The sequence below is a fragment of the Gossypium arboreum genome, chromosome 6, assembly GCF_025698485.1.
Source record: "Gossypium arboreum isolate Shixiya-1 chromosome 6, ASM2569848v2, whole genome shotgun sequence".
NCBI lineage: Eukaryota > Viridiplantae > Streptophyta > Magnoliopsida > Malvales > Malvaceae > Gossypium > Gossypium arboreum.
The window spans coordinates 111,227,522-111,244,186 of record NC_069075.1 but is presented as its reverse complement, the minus strand read 5'-3'; the positions used below and the strand labels follow the sequence as shown (position 1 = coordinate 111,244,186).

At 35.9% G+C, this 16,665-nt stretch overlaps 1 non-coding gene across 1 annotated transcript; it reads right to left on the bottom strand.

Annotated features, from left to right (window-relative positions):
• Positions 1-12,490: 12,490 nt before the first annotated feature.
• Positions 12,491-12,597, bottom strand: LOC128294795 (small nucleolar RNA R71). The gene has a single exon (XR_008285102.1). It is a non-coding gene; the product is annotated as a small nucleolar RNA R71 (small nucleolar RNA).
• Positions 12,598-16,665: the final 4,068 nt, after the last annotated feature.

Genomic DNA, 16,665 nt, shown 5'->3' with positions numbered 1-16,665 from the left:
GAAAAGAAAAGAAAAAAAAAAGATCTGCACATATCAAATACATTGTCATTAAATGGCATACCCAAAGACCATAAATCAGACTTGAAACCATAGGGAATATTTGCAAGCAATTCAGGACACATGCAACCAAGTAGAATATCAAATATAGCTCAATGATAACAAAAAAAAAAAGGGAAAAAGATTGAGAACATGTAAGAAACTGATAAGAAAAATAAGAAGAGAAACTCAACAAGGTGTACATCTTGATCTTTGGTAAGAAAGATATTGAAACACTACCAAGAGAGTGAAATGATTATAAATCAATCCATAAATCATTTTGTGATAGAAAGACTAATCCAATTTTACACACATACCTTCATGTTGTGATGTAGAATAAAATTTGAATGCAAATATTTAACTGCCAAAAGCAATTGTGCAAACCAATTGCAAAGTTTCTGTATAGTGTTCATGATCATCATTTTTAACTGTTAGTTATAACTTAGCAAACTAAAATGTAAAATTAAGGGGTATATAGAGAAATACACCGCATTTGATTTCTTTATCAATTCAGCTCTGTTAAAAAGGAATAAGAAAACAAACTATATAGACAGATTACAACAATTGCAAACATTTAAAAAATACAAAAAAAAAACTATTCAAAATTCTCAATTCAACTTAGAAATTTATATATCTCCACCTTTATAGTATCCAGAAAGTGTAAAGTAATCTATGTCCCCCTTCATAGTTTTGTCTTAGGATAAGATTTAAGGCACATAAATTACACCCAAAATACCAATCTTCTGACCCTATTTGATCCAATCTAAATCACATCCATGCAAACTCAAAACATAAGTAGCAAATCCTTTACCCAAAATCAATAATAATGCCAAGAAAGCAATAATTTCTTTTTCCTTTTAATAACAAACTCAAAATAAATCAAACAAAGCCCAATAAAATCAAAACATCATAAAAAACATGAAATCAAACCCACAAATCTAAAATAAAAGCAAAAAAAAAGTGTTTCATATTTGTTACGATGATTGGATGGGACAAACCTAGACTACTGGGTCTAGGGTCTAGGGTCAAAGAGATGCAGAAAAGTCTAAGTGAAGACTGAAGAGAATGGACCAACCAGAAGGAACACCAGTTTCAAAGATCCAAAGGCAATTTGTTTTGTAGCAGCAACAACATCAACAACCTTTGCCACAGCTGCAACTTTTACAACAACAATATCAGCAACACCCATAGTTGCGGTGAAGGACAAGTGACTGGAGACTTGAGACAGGTGAGGGATTTGCCTAAACTTTTTAGAAATTAATGAAGAAGAACTGATAGGAATTTGATTTAGGGTTTTTGATTTTTTATTTGGGGGCTTTGATTTCGAGATAGGAATTAGGCAATAGGAATGGTATTTTGATTTGGGAAAAGCGAGGGGAGAGTAAAAGGGTTTGGGGGAAAGTAAAAATAAAATAATTAGACTAAATAATTGTAACAACCCGTTTTTGAGTCAAATTAAAATAGTAGTTTCGAGACCATAAATTTGAGGTTAAAATATTATTTTATTATTTTGTTAAATTTTACATCATGATAGAATTATTATCTGAAAGTTTCATAAAGAAATTTTACTGTTTAAATGCTTAATTCGGTAAAAAGGACTAAATCGCGTAAAGCGTAAAACTTGTGTTCTATTAGCTAAAAGTGTCAAATAGCTATAGAACATTAAAGTAAATGTCCTTAGTTGGTAAATAGACCATTTATGGTTAGTGGATGATGATAGCATGGCAATTGGTGTAATTTTTAATATTTTTAAAGGTTATAAAAGTAAATTAGTAATTAATGTTAATATTAATAAAACCAAAATCATTTTATTCATCATCCTTATCTTTGTTGCCGATTTTGAAGAAGAAAAAGAAGAAAATTTTGCTTCCAAGGGTTCAGTCATTTGGAAATCAAATTGGTAAGTGATTTTGACTCGGTTTTTAATGATTTCTATGTTTTTGAGATTGTTGCTTCGTATTCTAGCTAGCCCGTACCCTAGATTTTGAAATTGTTAAAGATTTATCATGTTGAAATTTTTTAATGTTTGAGTATTTTTATAGTTGATGATAGATTATGAAGGTTTATTGATAATTAAACTAGTTTTGTAAAGTGATTTTTGACAAAAATGCAAAATAGGGATTAAATTATGAAAATGTAAAATGTGGTGGTTAAAAGTGTGAAATAATGAAAGATATGGGCTGCTAGGAGGCCCTATGAAATTCGACTAGCATGTAATTGTACTAAATTGCATGAATTTGCAATTTTATGTGAAAAGGACTAAATTGTAAATAATGTGAAAGTATAGGGTCAAATGTGTAAATTTGCAAAAAAAGTGAATTATGGGTAAATTTGCAAAAAAAAAGTGAATTATGGGCTAAATTGAATAGATTGAATGTTGAATGTATTGAATTTGATAATATATAGATCAAGATAAGCCAAGATCGAGTTTAGATCGGGGAAAAAGGAAGATTGACGAATAGCTGATAGTTTTTATCAGAGAGATAAGAGGTAAGTTCGTTTAATTAGAATCGAACTCTTAAATACTTGTATTTATTTTGAATGTATGTATATAATTGAGAAATTGATATAATTGGATCATGAGTGCCTAATTGATATGGACTGATGGTTACCAAGCCCCGTTTGAACCGTATGAACTCGTAGGATACGAGTGACATGTCACTAGGGTTACCATTTTGGTCGAGCTCCTGCATTTTTTGCGAACTCACCACAGCTTGTATGAGCTTATTGATATATCAGCTTGTAAGAGCTTACTATTCTCCGCTTGTATGAGCTTACTGTTCAGCTCGTTATAGCTTACTATTTCAGCTCAATAGAGCTTACTGTTCATAGCTCGAAAGAATGGAAAATGATAAGGAATTGATGGATTACTGATTTACATGTACTGTATATCACCCGAGTATCCCTCGAGATTTTAATAAGTTCAACAGGCATAAATTCTATTTATATGGATGAAGTAATGTTTATACGATGAGTTACGGTTTTCAAAAGAATGATAGTTTATATGATTGGAAATGAAATGTTACCAATGTTGTACATGATATATGAATTTGGTATGATGCAATGTATTGAGATAATGGATGATTTCATATATTTAAATGACTAACTTGTGATGAATGCTTGTGTTTAGGCATTTGGTAATTGAAATGAAATACACTTGATTATTTACCTTGATTTTGGATATTAAATGATGTGTATTGATCGGTAATACCTCGTAATCTTATTCCGATGACGGATACGGGTTAGGGGTGTTACATTTATTGGTATCAAAGCTACGGTTTAGTCGATTCCAGGACTAACGTAGCATATGTGAGTCTAGCTATACATGCCATTTATAAAACTATGATAGTGTGATGACTCATGACGTTTTCAAATGTGTTTTCATATAGTAATGAATCTCGAACGAGCTGTAGCGGATGATGTAGAGAGTAACGCGCCAACTCCTACTCAAAGGACAGCGCCTTCTGAATCTAGACCTATGACAAGAAGTCACAGGGGTGAGGCTAAAGAAGCCTTCTTTCAGTTCTTGAATGAGTGGTTCACACAGTAAATTCGTATGAACCAGACTGTTCAGCAACCTCCACCCCCACCTGTTCCCCAACCGATCCCTGTAGTTCCTTAAGGTTTGGATCCCCTGCGATTGAATAAGCTACTTGTTGATAAGATACAGAAACACAGAGTTGAGGAATTCAGAGCCACTGTTAATGATGACCCTGAGAGAGCCGAGTTTTGGCTTGAGAACACGATTCGGGTATTCGATGAACTATCATGCAACCCTGAAAAATGTTTAAAGTGTGTTGTATCATTGTTAAGAGATACTGCATATCTATGGTGGAATACCTTGACATCCGTAGTTAAGCAAGAAAGAATTACTTGGGATTTTTTTCAAGTTGAATTTAGAAAGAAATACATCAGCCAAAGGTTTATTGATCAGAAAAGAAAAGAATTTCTTGAATTAAAGCTAAGTCGTATGTTAGTCACAGAATATGAAAGAGAGTTTGTACGACTCAACAAATATGCTCGTGAATATGTTTCTTTTGAAGCTATAATGTGTAAAAGATTCAAGGATGGATTGAATGAAGAAATTAGACTATTAGTTGGAATTCTTGAGCTGAAAGAGTTCGTCGTTCTGTTTGACAGAGCTTGCAAAGCCGAAGAGCTTTGTAAAGAGAAAAGGAAAGCCAATTCTGAGGCTAGAGACTTTAGGAAGAGATTGGCAGGAAAAACACATCAGTCAGCATCAAAGAAATCTAGAGAATATCATCCTCGTTCCACTGTTTCTGCGGGGATTTCGATCAGACACAGAGATGCGAGACATTTCAGCTCTAAACCTCAGACGACATCAGTTGCTAGTGTGAAAGGTGTTAGAAATGCTGGATCTGAATGTAAACAATGTAATAAGCGACATTATGATGAATGTAGATTAGTAAGCGGAGCTTGTTTTAAATGCGGATCCCTTGATCATTATCTCCAGGACTGTTCAAAAAAGTTTACAACTGAAAGAGATCAACTGGTGAAAGTAAGTAACACAGCTACTAGAGGGAGTCCACCTTGAAACACTGGAAATACGAGTGGTAACCAAGGTGTTACGAGATTTTGTTGTAAGATCAGAGGCATGACCACCTGCCCGAGCTTATGCTATACGTGCAAGGGATGAGGCATCATCGCCAGATGTTATTACCAGTACTTTTTCTCTTTTTGATACTGATATAGTTACGTTGGTAGACCCTGGATCAACCTACTCATATATCTTTATGAATTTAGTATTTAAAAAGAGTTTACATGTTGAGTCTACAGAATTTGTAATTAAAGTATCGAACCCCTTAGGCAAGTCTGTTTTAGTTGATAAAATTTGTAAGAATTGTCCTTTGATGACTTGGGGTTACTGTTTTAGGGTTGACTTGATGCTTCTACCGTTCGATGAGTTTGATGTGATTCTAGGTATGGATTGGCTAACTATGCATGATGCGGTTGTGAATTGTAAATGAAAGACTATAGAATCTAAATGTCAAAGTGGTGAAATTCTTCAAATTGAGTCTGATGATTCGAGTGAATTACCTACTGTGATATCATCTATGTTAGCTCAGAAATGTATGAAAAGGGCTGTAATGCATATCTTGCATACATATTAGATAAAAAAGTGTCTGAATCAAAGATTGAATCTATACTTGTTGTTTGCGAGTTTTTAGATGTATTTCTAGAAGAATTACTGGATTTGCCACCGATTAGAGAAGTTGAATTTGGTATTGAATTAGTACCTGGAACAACACCTATACCGATAGATCTGTACAAAATGGCTCCAATAGAATTAAAAGAGTTGAAAGCTTAGTTGCAATAATTGACAAACAGAAGTTTTACACGACTGAGTTATTCTCCCTGGGGTGAGTCGGTATTGTTTGTGAACAGGGGCGAAGCCAGAAAAATTTTTTAGGGAGGCCGGATGAAATTTTAATTTTTTATAGTTTATATCTTTATAATCTGCAAATGATTAAATCAAATTTTTATAATTTTAGGGAGGGCCAATGTGACAGCCCTAAAGTGACCCTAGTCGGAAAGCGGTTTTGGGACCGCTAAACCGAGTCACCAAATTATTTGAATGTGATATTTATTGTCTAAAATATGTGATTATGAATGTGTGAAAGTTTTAGGCTTCGATTTAGTAAATTGCATGTGAATTTAGTCAAAAGGACTTATGGGTGACATTTTTGAAATGTGATAGGCTAATCTATAAGGACCTAATAGTGCATGTAATCAAAAGGGGGGACTTGCATGTCAATTTTCCCCCTAATATGTAGTGGCTGACCATGAGCATGGGTGGACAAGATGTTATGGCTAAAAACATGTCATAAACATGTTGGGGTAATGCATTATGTAAGGATTAATAAAATAAAGAGCATGGGCAATAAAATATTAGTGTTAGTAGGATGAGAAACAAAAAAAAAAGAAAGGATGTGTGTGATTGTCCCCCCATTGCCGTGATTTGAAGGAAAGAAAAACAAAAAAAAAAGTGTTCATCCTTTGGTTCATCCTTGGCCGAAAATTTTAAGGAGGAAGGAAGAAGAAAGGTTGAAGAGGTTCGGCCATGCATGTAACTAGGCTAAGGTATGTTTAATGATGTTCCATGAGATGCATGCATGTTTTAGTTATTAGCTTGAGTTCTACCTAGCCCATGGTCTAAATCTTGCTATGTGATGGAAATGAAACTCGGCCATGGATGCATCATTCTTGCTTGGTGTTGATGTTGTGTTGGTGAGATATCAAGTTATTTTTGTGACCAAGTTGAGATTTGAATTTTTGGAATGAGTAATGTTTTCGGCTATGGTAAATATAAGGGTGATGGATGTTGTGTCATGCTAAATCTAGATGAACAATGTTAGTGCTTATATCTCGATATTCATGAGTTTCTTTCTTGGTTTTACCTCAAACCCATGAAGTATTTTAATTGGTGTTGTTAGAGATTTCAGTCATGGGATTATAAGCTTGTTAGTTTTGATGGTGAAATTTATGCCTTGCAAAGGTAAATGGTGTCTTGATGCATTCGGCCATGGTAGAAAGTAGATGTGAAATGGTAGTAAGATGAAATGCAAAATGTTAGTATTGGATTACTAGTGTATAAATGCGTATTAGCCGAGTTTTGAATTTGAAACGAAACGAGATATAATCAATACAAGTAACCATACTTGTAGGAAGTATTAAGCATATAATTGGCCTCAACATATACATGCATACTCGGCCACATGAGAAGATTAGTGTTGCATGCATTCGGTTAGAGGCAAGCATATTGATGCCTTTATCTTGGTTAGGACAATCGGCTAAAAGGGAGTGTGGGTTAATATGTTGAGTTGATGCATGATTTCACATGTATGTGACTTTAATGTCTAATGTATAAATATGGGCTAAGTGCCTTGTGTTCCTCTTTTCGATGCTCAAATGATTAAATCAATTTATTTGTTTAATTAAGCTCAAGAGCAAAGGGGATCTAAATTCGATAAAGGGAAGGAAAAAGTGGTTGAATAGCCATCGAAATCGTTCGACAACATCTGAGGTAAGTTCTTGAGTAATAGAGCTTAAATTATGATTTGATTAGATCATGTTTTAAGCAAATCAAAATCATGCTCTTGTGTGTGGCTATTGAGCCGAAATTGCAAGTGTGAAAAGTGCCTTGTGTTTGAGTTTTGCTAATGAAAATGAAATACGAATGTGTCATGATTTATTGATAAATGTGCATGGTTATTCAAATGATGTCCGGGCTAAGTCCCGAAGGCTTTGTGCTAAGTGACTATATCCGGACTAAGATCCGAAGGCATTCGTGCCAGTTACTAAATCCGGACTAAGATCCGAAGGCATTTGTGCGAGTTACTAAATCCGGGTTTAAGTCCCGAAGGCATCTGTGCGAGTTACTATAACCGGGCTACGTCTCGAAGGCATTTGAACGAGTAGCTATATCCGGTTAAACTCCGAAGGTACGTGATTCGGGAATGAATGAACTTGCTGTAAAAATTTCAGTTAATACGCTTGTGAAATCCCAACAATGAGGTATGTTTCAGTATGTGCTTTGAATTAGTTGAGCCCTTACAAATAAGTATTCGCTCAGGTTGATAAATGAGCTACCGGCCTTTAGCTAAGTTGATCTTTGTGTATGAATATAAGGGTTGGTAATGTGAAGTAAGTATGATATTGAGAATTTGTGCATATGAAATTATCTGTTTAGCTACATGAATGCTATACTTTGGTTGTGTTTAAATTCATGGCTCAAACTTACTAAGCATTAAATGCTTACTCCGTTTTCTTTGATTTTCTGTTTTATAGATTTTGGTTCTTCAGCTATCGGACTCGGGATTTTGAAGTCGAAGTCGCCCACACTATCAAAGCTCCTTCTTGGTATACTATTTTGGTTGAACTTTGAAATGGCATGTATAGGACTACCCTTCTTGTTATTGGTCACATACCCCTTTGGTTTTGTATAAATTTGGATAGCCATGCGAAAATGGCTTATATACACTTTGGGCATGGTATTATAATCATTTGTATGTTGATCATTAAGAGGTATGGAAATGTTGGAAACGATTAGCCATTGGGATGGTTAATCATGATCATATTTTGTGCTACATATGTAAAAGGGCTAGTTGAATCATGGAAACTATGAAATAGGTAAAGCCTACCTTAAAGACAGATGCTGACAGCTGCAGTGACATGGATGTGAAAAATCACTAAAAATAGTAGGAATGGAATTAAATAGTGAATAAATTATATAAACGAACCTTGACGAGTCTATTTTCATAGGAGGGTAACAAAATGATCATATGAACAGTATTTTAAGAGATATTTAAGTTTTCGTGAGATAGGACCAGAACGGTTTCTGGAGTCCCTGTTCCGACTTTGGAAATTCATTATAAATTGACCAGAGATAATTAGAAGTCATTCCATATGTGTACAGATTCCTTTTCGAGTCTAGTTTCCGTAGAAACAAACGGCATCAGTATTGAAGCCCTGTACAGGGAGATATCCAAATTGTAATGCAGGAAGGTCAGTGTAGTCGCACCCTGTAACAGGGGAGAATTTAACTAATAAACTGTACTAATTTGCCTGACCAAAAATTCTAGAAAAAAATTTGTAGATGAATATATGAGTCTAGTTTTAGGGAAAAATCACAAAACTGATTTTCGAGTTGTGGAACTCAAGATATGATTTTTAAGGTGACAGTGACACAGTTAGCGGCTGTCTGGAAATTTTTAAAATGAACTGTGCAAGTAAGTGGATTAAGCCTGTTAACCCTCGTGTCCGACTCCGGCGACGGTCTCGGGTACGGGGTGTTACAGTCAAAGTGTAATTTTACCTTTACTAATTTAAAATATTTAAAAAATTTTAAGGGCCTAAAATGCAATTTTACATTTTAGGGGGTCGAGGCCCGTGTCAGCCCCTGGCTTCGCCCCTGTTTGTGAAAAAGAAAGATGGCATGATGAGAATATGTATCAACTATAGACAACTGAATAAAGTGACTGTAAAGAACAAATACCCTCAACTGTAGATTGATGATTTATTTAATCAGTTGAAATAGGCTACAGGATTTTTAAAGATTGATTTGAGATCGGGTTATTATCAGTTTCGAGTTAAAGAGTCAAATGTGCCGAAAACTACGTTCAAAACAAGGTATAGACATTATGAATTCCTGGTTATGCCTTTCAAATTAACTAATGCTCTTGCAGTTTTCATGGACTTAATGAACTGAATATTCAGACCGTATTTAGATAGATTTTTTTGTTGTATTTATTAATGACATTCTGATATATTCGTGAGATGAATCTGAACATATCAAACCCTTGCGATTTGTGTTACAAACTCTACGTGATAAGCAGTTATTTGCAAAGTTCAGCAAATGTGAGTTTTGGCTTAGAAAGGTTGGATTTCTGGGGCATATTGTTTCAGCCGAAGGTATTAGAGTTGACCCAAGTAAGATTTCTACTATTGTTGATTGGAAATCTCTGAGAAACATATCTGAAGTCTGGAGTTTTCTGGGCTTAGCGGGTTATTACCTAAGATTCGTGAAAGGATTCTCGATGATTGTGACACCGATGACACGACTGCTACAAACATATGTGAAGTTTGAATGATCGAAAAAATATCAGTAGAGTTTCTAATAGTTGAAAGTACTGTTAACTGAAGCACCAGTTTTTTTTTCAACCTGAATCGGGGAAAGAGTTTGTGATTTATAGTGACTCGTCTTTAAACAGTCTGGTATGTGTTTTGATGCAAGAAGGAAAGGTTATAGCCTATGCTTACTTAATCAGTGCATTTTTATTCTTTTAAGGTAGCTGAAGGTTAAATTAGCAATGTATCTGGTGATATTATTGCCTTGCATAACTTGCAAGATTATTGTGATTAAACTATTTCAAGTTAGGGATGCCTTGTTACCTTACATAGTCTTTTATATGCTTATTATATTTAATTAATCGTTTGAATTGACATAGGGATATGCAAGAGATTAGCTCAATTTAAAGAGTCAGTATGTGCAATAACATGTTTGCTTATTAGAATATGTTTAGTCGATTGAATTGACATAGGGATATGTCAACAGATGAATGGATTTTTGTATGTGAGTATGTTCAGAAGTTAGCCAATTACTGAGTTGCCATGAATTTATTCGTAACAATGTAAACATGAGTTTAATTATTCTAAGTTAAAGGAATATAATTAATCCAACACAAGTATGCTACCTTGATTAAATCTTATTTGAAATCGTGCATTAGAACTCCTTTGTTTTATTTTAATTATTTACTTAGTTTTTAAATAGTTTTTGACTATCTTTTAAAACCAAATTATTTTTATCTCACCAAAGTGTTTTACAATTAATTTCATAAATAATTATTTTTACAGTTCCTGTTGGTACGATAACTCGACATTACTTGTCACTTTATTACTTGTTGCGATTGTGTACACTTGCACATTTTTTCCGTCGTTCCAAGTTTTTGGCACTGTTGCCGGGATTGTTTTAAAAAGCCATTATTTGTGAATTTGTCAGTTCTACATTTTGGTTTATTTTTCTATTTAATTTTTAACTTAATTAATTTTTCTCTGATAATTTCAGGTGCTTATTGATCGCGAGATTTCGTCATAGGTTTTAAATAGTTATAATTACTCGTTCTTGAACTAACTATTATCGCGATGTAGGCAAGTGTACCTATCGAATAGTAGTATAGTTTTAGCAAGACCGGATTGTCGAACCCAAAGGAACTAAAAGTACTAGTAATGACTGTCTTTTTATTATCTAGCCTAAGAATAAAGAGGTTTTGTTTTAATTAACTAATTATCTAAACTAAGAATGCACAGAGAAAAGAATTGGGGAATTGCTTTTGGGAAAAATCGATTGACTTAAGACAATACCTAAGGAAAAATCCACCTAGACTTATTATTTTGGCTCCGAATCGAATGATTTATTCATTCAACTTGTTCCGTAGAGATCCCTAAGTTATGTTATTATCCCTATTCAAGTCTAATAACGTATAATCCCTAGATTGAATAACCGAGACTTTTCTCTAATTAACACGCTAGGGTTGCATTAACTCGATCTATGAATCCCCTTATTAGGTTTCACCCTAATCCGGCAAAATCTTGTCACCCTATGTCTAGGCGCGCAATCAACTCCGCTTAATTATGACAAATGTACTCATAGACAGGGTCTATTCCTCCTCTGAATAAGAGCATGTCTTGAATCAGTATCCTGGGATATCAAAACAAGAATTAAGAACACATAATTAAGAACAAGTTAAATATTTATCATACGATTCAGAAAATAATAACAACATTCGTCTTAGGTTTCATTCCCCTTAGGTATTTAGCAATTTTAGTTCATAACTAAATAAGAAAACATATCAGAAGAATAAAGAGTACAAAACATAAAGAAAACCCAAAACTCCTGAAGGGAAATTGAGGAGAGATCTTCAGTCTTGATGATGAATCTGACTTCTGAGATGGATCAATCAGCTTCCTTAGAGTCTATTCTCCGTCTCCCTTTTTCCTCCTCCTTTAGGGTGTATTTATAGGCTTTGGAATGCCTAAAAACCCTCAAAATTGGCCTTTTTCGAATTGGACTCAACTTGGGCTCGGCAGGGACACGCCCGTGGCACACGCCCGTGTTCGATTACTTCAGACCGTGTTCGAGCCTGCCAAATTGACACAGTCGTGTGATCTGCCCGTGTGAGGAGGTCTAGGCCGTGTTGATTTCGTATTTTGGCCCATTTTCTCTATTTTTGGCCCGTTTCTCATTCTTTTCTCTCTCCTATGCTCTTCTAAGTATAAAACATGAAATTAAAGCATTAGGAGCATCGAATTCACCAATTCTAATGAGAAACCATCCATAAAATGCATTAAACATGGGGTAAAAATATGTATAATTTATGGTTTATCATTTATGAATATTGACCAGATTATTGACTTACTCTTCATAGACCCTGAGATAGAACGAACCTTTCAATAATGAAGAAGACAAGTGAACCAGAGAAGGACCGAAGAAATGAACTTTGAAAATTTGATCTAAGGAAATGGAGCAAACCCTACTCAAAATCCTATCCTTATTGCTGATGATAGGGATAGAGCCTTAAGACAATATGATGTGCCAGTATTTAATGATCTTAATCTGGGCATTAGGAAACTAGAAATTGAGGCACAACAATTCGAGCTGAAGCCAGTCATGTTCCAGATACTTCAGACTGTGGGCCAATTCAGTGGAATGCCTACTGAAGATCCTCATCTTCACCTAAGACTATTTATGGAGGTGAGCGACTCATTCAAATTTGTTGGAGTACTCGAAGATGCATTACGATTGAAGTTGTTCCCGTACTCACTAAGGGATAGAGCCAGAGCCTGGTTGAATTCATTGCCACCAAACTCAATTTCTACATGGAAAGAGTTAGCCGAAAGATTTCTAATGAAGTATTACCCGCCAAGCAAGAATGCTAAGTTGAGGAACGAGATCACTGCCTTCCAACAAATGGATGATGAGTCCTTGTATGAGGCATGGGAACGATACAAAGAACTATTATGGAAATTCCCTCATCACAGAATCCCACATTGCATCCAACTTGAGACAGTTTATAATGGTCTCAATGCTCACACGAGGATAGTAGTGGACACTTCTGCTAATGGTGCTCTCCTTTCTAAGTCTTATAATGAGGCTTATGAAATCATCGAAAGGATCAGCAGTAACAATTATCAATGGCCAACCAATCAAGCCACGTCAGGAAAAGATCACTGGAATGCATGAAGTGGGCGCTCTCACTTCACTTACATTCAGGTATCTTCAATATCCTCAATGCTTAAGAATCTTACCACTAATGGGTCTAACAGTTTTACAGCCCAACCACCTCACCAATTTGAGAGTATAGCCTGTGTTTATTGTAGGGAAGGACATTTGTTCAAAGAATGTCCATCGAACCCTGAATCCGTATATTACATGGATAACCAAAACCAAAATCAAGGAAGGCAAGGACTGCAATCCAACTTCTATAACCCATCGTGGCGAAACCACCCGAATTTTCCTGGAGTAACCAAGGGGTTGGAACCAGTAACAACTACGCCCAATCTAGACCGACTCAGCCGCCTAGTTTTTCCCAACAAGTTTAGAACCTAGTTCAAGCTGAACCATCCAATAGCTTAGAGAATCTGCTGAAGGCATACATGGAGAAGAATGATGCCTTAATTCAAAGCCAAGCAGCTACATTGAAGAATCTGGAAAACCAAATGGGCCAGCTTGCAACTGAACTTAGGAACCGACCACAAGGTGCTTTACCTAGTGAATAATCCAAAAAATCTAGGGAAAGAACATTGCAAAGCGTTAACATTGAGGAGCGAAAAGACAGTAGAGCCCAACACTATCGAAGCTGAAAAAGAGCCAGCTGATGCTCAAGACTCAGAAGAAGTTCAATCGAGTGTTGAAATTCCAGTTTCACAAGAACCAGAATCTGCAAAACTCGATGAGGTAATTCCAGAACCAGTTAATTCTGATCAACTAACAACTCCGTTAGATGCAGAATTGCCGCAAAAAACGAATTAACCAGTTCTAGTAAAGAAACCTCCACCACCCTACCCTTAAAGACTTCAAAAGCAGAAGCAGGAAATTCAATTCAAGAAATTCCTAGACGTACTCAAGCAACTTCACATCAACATCCCGTTGGTTGAAGCACTTGAGCAAATGCCAAACTACGTCAAATTCATGAAGGATATCCTGTACAAAAAATGAAGACTTGGAGAATTTGAGATGGTAGCTCTGACGAAGGAATGCAACACATATCTTCAAGACAAACTACCTCCAAAATTGAAAGATCCTGGATGTTTTACCATACCTTGCAACATTAGAGCAATGTATTGTGGTAAGGCACTATGTGGCTTGGGTGCAAGTATAAACTTGATGCCTATGTCAATATTTAGAAAGTTGGGGATACGTGAAGTTAGACCTACTACGGTTACACTTCAACTACCAGATCGATCTTTAGCACATCCAGAAGGAAAAATCGAGGATGTATTGGTATGACTAGATAAATTTATTTTCCCTGCTGATTTTGTTATCCTAGACTTTGAAGTAGACAAAGAAGTACCGATTATCCTAAAAAGACTGTTCTTAGCAACCGGAAGGACCCTTATTGATGTGCAAAAGGGCGAGCTTACTATACGTGTTTAGGATGATTAGGTAACATTTAACGTTTTTAAGTCTATGCAATTTCCTGACACAATTGATGATTGTTCTGTAATATCCGATTTGAAGGATTTAATAGTAGAAAAGGAGCTCAACTATGTTGAGGATCTGTTGGAACAAATTTTGACATCAGATCCTCCAAATGATGAAGAGGAGGATGAATACTTAGCTTTGTTAGAAGCTAATCAAAAGGGACTTAATCCACAATCCCACTTTGAATCTTTAGAGTTAGAGAAAAGGGATTATGCCCAACCAAAAGCATCAATTGAGGAGCCACCTAAATTAGAACTGAATGTACTTCCCTCACATTTGAAATATGTTTATTTAGGTAACTCTTCTACTCTTCCTGTGATTGTTTCAGCAGAGTTAACTACTAAGTAAGAAGAGAAACTCATCTTGGTGTTGAAACAATTCAAGAAGGCTATCAGATGGACCATAGCCGATATCTGCGGTATTAGTCCATCTGTATGCATGCACAAGATTATCCTGGAAGATCGCGAAAAAGGGACGATTGATGGACAATGACGGCTGAACCCCATCATTTAAGACGTAGTGAAAAAGGAGATTATCAAGTGGTTAGATGCAGGTATCATTTATCCCATCTCAGACAGTTTGCGAGTAAGTCCGGTCCAGTGCATGCCAAAGAAGGGAGGTATCATAGTCATAGAGAATGAGAATACGAGTTGATACCAACTAGAACAGTTACGGGATGGAGGATTTGCATCAATTACTGGAAGCTGAACAAGGCGACTAGGAAAGATCACTTTCCTTTGTCATTTTTGGACCAGATGCTGGATAGACTCGCGGGGCGAGACTATTACTATTTTCTCGATGGATACTCGGGGTATAATCAGATTACAATAGCACTGAAAGATTAACACAAGACAATGTTCACCTGCCCGTACGGTACATTTGCATTTAGACTCATGCCATTTGGTTTATGTAATGCACCTGCTATATTTCAACGATGTATGATGTCTATTTTTACTGACATGGTTGAGAAGTAATTGGAAGTTTTTATGGATGACTTTTCAGTATTTGGAGATACTTACGATGATTACTTAGCCAATCTAGCTAAGGTACTAAGACGATGTGAAGAAACGAACCCCGTACTTAACTGGAAGAAGTGTCATTTCATGGTACGAGAAGGAATTGTTCTAGGGCATCGGATAACGAGACATGGAATCGAGGTAGAAAAATAAAAAGTAGATGTTATTGAGAAGCTCCCACCTCTAACATTTGTAAAGGGTGTTAGAAGCTTTTGGGCCACGCCGATTTCTATCGAAGATTTATCAAGGACTTCTCCAAAATTGCTAAACCCTTATGCAAATTATTGGAGAAGGACATGACGCTCAAGTTTGATTATGAATGCTTAAGAGCTTTCAAGGATTTGAAGAGTCGATTAGTTACGGCACTCATAATCATCACACCAGACTGAGAGTTTCCATTTGAATTAATGTGTGACGCAAGCGACTTCGCGATAGGAGCTATCATGGTCCAACGAAGGAACAAAGTTTTTCATCCCATCTACTATGCAAACCAAACTCTTATAGGAGCTCAACTGAACTATACGGTAACAGAAAAAGAGTTACTTGCTATTGTTTTTGCTTTTGACAAGTTTTGATCTTATCTTGTAGGTACCAATGTAATTGTCTATAAGGACCACTTGACAATTAAGTATTTGCTTGCCAAGAAAGACGCTAAGCCGAGACTGATCTGATGGGTACTTCTACTTCAAGAGTTCGATCTAAAAATTCAAGATCGAAAGGGGATAGAAAACCAAGTAGCAAATCACTTGTCCAGATTGGAGTCGCAAGAAGGGAATTCTCCTATTATACCAATTCAGGAAACGTTTCCAGATGAACACATACTGAAGGTAAGTCATGTGCACAATACCCCTTGGTTTGCTGATATTGCTAACTATTTAGCTTGTGGTTTGATGCCAATTCATAAGACTTATCAAAAAAGGAGAAAGTTTATTCACGATGTGAAGTACTATTTCTGAGAAGAGCCATATTTGTTTAAAAGGTGTGCAGATCAGATGATTAGGAGATGCGTGGTAGAAGATGAAGTACAAAATATTTTATACCATTGTCACTCAGGTCCTAGTAGGGGACACTTTGGAGGTATGCGTACGGCGGCCAAAGTACTGCAAGCCAGATTATTTTGGCCAACACTATTCAAAGATGCATATCCGTATGTAAAGAGCTGTGACCGATGTCAAAGGTTCGAAAATGTCACCAACAGAAATGATATACGTCGAACAAACATCATTGAGGTAGAATTGTTTGATGTATGGGGTATTAACTTTCTTGGTCCTTTCCCTCCGTCTTTTGGTCACAAGTATAAATTGGTAGCAGTGGACTATGTGTCCAAGTGGGTCGAGGCTAAAGCTTTTCCAAAAAATGATGCTAGGGTTGTAATTAAGTTATTGCAGAAAC